We start from the raw sequence: 3760 nt of genomic DNA, 5'->3' as shown, positions 1-3760 counted from the left end.
AGCCACGTACATGCCGTGACTCGGATGACCCCAGGGAAAGAAAGCAAAAAAGGGAGAAAAGGGAAGCAGGTCCAAAGTCCTGGTTCTGGGATGTGGGGGAGCTCGGAGGGGCTGAATTACAGGCACGACTTTGATTTGGCATTTTTTGCTCCGATTTGATGTACGTTTGAAGGCCCGGCGGGTGCCGTGTCCTCGTTTGAACAGGTGAGAGGTGTTGGTACCTGCCCGCCTCAAACCCCAATCCAGCCACCCTTGTCTGCAAACAGATCCCTCGCAGCTAAACCCATTAATCTACAATAAACCACCTTCTTAAGGAGGGAAAAAAAATCAATGTCGGGTTCCTGATGGCAATTTTTTTCCAGAACTGGTTACCCAGGAAAGTCGTAATTTTTTAATATACTCTGAACTTAGTAGTGCCAATAGGACGCTGAAAGCAAAAGAGCAGCTGAGCTATTTTAAGGTCTGTTCTTCCAGCAGTTTGGGGCACATCTTAAAGCAAAAATAAGAATTAAAAAAAAAAAAAAAAATGACACCAGACTGCTCTGTTTTCATTGCATTATGCAGATGAAATGACAAGTTGTCATTTAAGAAGTTAATAAACAGTCACCATTTTGCAGGTTATCCAAATGCTACTGAATAGAAAACCTTGGATCCCTAAATGATGTGTAATTAAAATTATTTAAAAAATCCTCCTTGACAGGCCAGGGCTTAGCCAAAATGTAAATGACATTAAAGAAGACAATGAATTTAATTTTATTTAATGTCCCTTTTTGCAGATCCTCATTTACATAGCATTTTTAACAAAAGCGTTGACCTTATAAATGCTGGCATTTGTACAGCTTCTGCAGAGTTGGATTTAATCATGCTTTCGCAAAGCCATAAGGGAAAAAGCTTTAAGTTCTCTGGTTGGATATGGAGTAGGAATAAAAACATTGGGACTGGTCAAATGTTTATCCTCCTTGCTTCTGAAAACAACCTGACAAGAAGATGTAAAGGTCTAGGGAATAACCCATTGCTGTTTGTAAGGCTTGGTAATAATCATACATAATCGTTTGGAAATATAGCTAATAAAAAATATAATGAGTGTTCAGCAAAATCGGCATTAGGCCCAAATTACATGATATTAATACTTGAACAGGTGCAGAAAGGCGCTTTAAATGAGGTAAATGAATAAAATGTCCCAGAGCACAACTGTGTGCACTGACAAAAAGTCAATCACATGAATAATTCAGCGGCCGGGACTGCCAGCAAAGGTCAGCGGCTCTCACCTTTGTGACGGGAAGTGAAAGGAAACGCTGCTGACGAAAAAAAAAAAACCCTCACCCTCCAGCCACCATCACCCCGCCAAAGGTGTAAACTTGGAGTAGACTTGGAGTAGGGAGGAATTAAAGCGCTGCACCGGCGAGCCGGCAGTCAAAAAAAAAAAAAAAAATTGAAAAAATTACCCAAAAAAAAAAATAAATTCCCAAACAGTGTGAACAGCCAAGTCGTTCAGGGAAAATAATCTGAAATTACAGCCAGGGAAAGGTTAAGGGGAGGGGGGTGGCTACCAGCAATGTCAATTATCTCCCAAATCTGAGGTCAGCCGAAAGGTATTTTAAGAGCCTACAGGATTGAAATTTTGTAACAGCTGTTAAATATGACAAAACTTTTTATTCCCCCCCAAACTACAGCTATTCCAAACTCCGTACGAAAGAAATGGGATAAGCAGATGTCTGGCTCCCATACAGGAAAGTAGGACACACTTGGAATGATAAGTCTCCCAAACTCTATAGAATAATGCCAGGTTTATCGGGGAGGAAGAGGAGGGGGGGTATTTACTGCCCACGGAGATGCCAGCGAGCAGTAGGGCTGTGATGGCACCATCTGGAAACCCTCTGCCGAGCAGGAGCTGGCCACGCTCCGCCAGCGCTCCCAGCCCGGGCACGGCGCTCCCCCGGCCCACCCCCGGCACCCAGCGGGACCCCCGGGCCTCCCTCGGGGACACCCCCCCGGGAAAAGGCAGCGACAAGTCCAGGGGTTGGCTCCGAGCAGGAATTTCCATCCTTCCCCAGTGAAATATATCTGCTGGTGGCACGGAGGGAACGGTTCTATAGCCCCGGAGTGTGGTTTTGGTTTAGCAGTTCCAGCGGCATCCTGTAATCATTTACAGCCCTTGGAATGTATGGGTGAAATAGGAGAGATTTATCTGTTCATAGTTGTGATATGTAGACAATGGGTGTTCCTAATGAGGAACATCTGCTTTTGTGTTTTCCCAGAAAACATTATTCCACTATGAAAATGATACTCCCATCCTTTTCAGCAACACCGCAAAGAAAATATGGGCCTTTTCCTTTCTTTTATTTGCTTTTCTTTGGGTCAATCTAATTTCCCAGGGACACTTTTTCTGTGGCATCTTTTTTTTTTTACTGACTTGCGCTGCAATTTACGGTGGGGTTTGTTCTTTAACACGTGAGGTGCTGTGCTGGAGGAGCAGCCCCCAAATGCCAGCAGATCCTTTAAATGTGTACAGTAATAAAAGCCTCCTCGCTCAGCCGTGCTCCGTGAGAAACGTCCAGGCCACGTAAATAAAAATTCCCAGTGAATTAAAAGGTCGCCGAGGCTCCTGACACCAAAACCGCTTCCAAGGCCTCGGGTTTGGCTTTTACATTTCCAGCCCACTGCAGGATTCAAACGTGGAATTACAGGAGTTTATTTAAAATATCAGCACTGCTGGTAAATTATTACTCCTGAGGTGCGTAAGGAGTTTTTTTTCCTTCTGTTTTTTGGGTTTTTTTTTTAATCCCGGAGCATAAACAATTCCGACTATCACGGAGTCTCCTAGTGTGGGCTGGAAGAAATGGGTGGCCATAGATCTCAATTCAGGATTGAATTATTGGTTCATATCCTGAGGACAAATATGCCTTATCTGGTCAAAAGCTGCTAAATGTATCCAAAGGACAAAAGGATCTAGAGAAGCATATTGGATATAATTCTTTCTTTTTTTTTTTTTTTTAAGCCAACTACCCGAGCGACTCCACTTCCTATGGGAAACTGTAAATTGACCCCCAAACATGATGGGGAGAGGTTATTCCGTGATGCTCAGGAAGGAAATGCAAGCCTGAAACCCAACCCTGACAACAAATTTCGGCACCGGGCTCCGAGCACATGGGTCGAACGGACGTAAATATCGGGGGTTTCAAACCCACCTCGGTGCTTCCAGAGGGCCAGGGGGCTCCTCCAGAGCTTCCTCCTGGCCACACTTCCCTTCCAGGTTTGCTGGGATCTGCTGGGAGCAAACATCACACCCCACAGTCCTTCAGAAACCCAGCTGGAGAGGCGGCCCCGGCCTCTGCCGAGCTCCAGATCCTCTGACATGAGAAGTGACAACTCTCTTTAGGAGGCTAAAACCCATGCCATCCCCATGAAGCCCAAATCTTGAAAAATTCCTAATGCAGAAGGTGATTAAAATTGCCATAAAATTGTCCCATCTTTAAATTTAGAAGCGCAGCAGATTTTTCATCAATAATTAAGATCACTAAAGCATTTATGCTAGGCATAAATGGAGTTTCAATCTTCCTTATTCAAATAAACATGATAAACCCATTAACCAAATGTTTTCTGATTTTTTTTCCCCCCCTCTCTTCTCATGCTGCTGGAATATCAAATGATCCCATAGTTCTGATAGTTTGGGGGAGGTATAAAAGCACTGGTGTTGGGTAGCTTGGCTCGGTTTTGCCAGGATCACCCCTTCACACGACTGATGTGAATTATCTCACAG

This window comes from Sylvia atricapilla, chromosome 8 (assembly GCF_009819655.1).
Source record: "Sylvia atricapilla isolate bSylAtr1 chromosome 8, bSylAtr1.pri, whole genome shotgun sequence".
Taxonomy (NCBI): domain Eukaryota; kingdom Metazoa; phylum Chordata; class Aves; order Passeriformes; family Sylviidae; genus Sylvia; species Sylvia atricapilla.
This window is presented reverse-complemented; position numbering follows the sequence as displayed.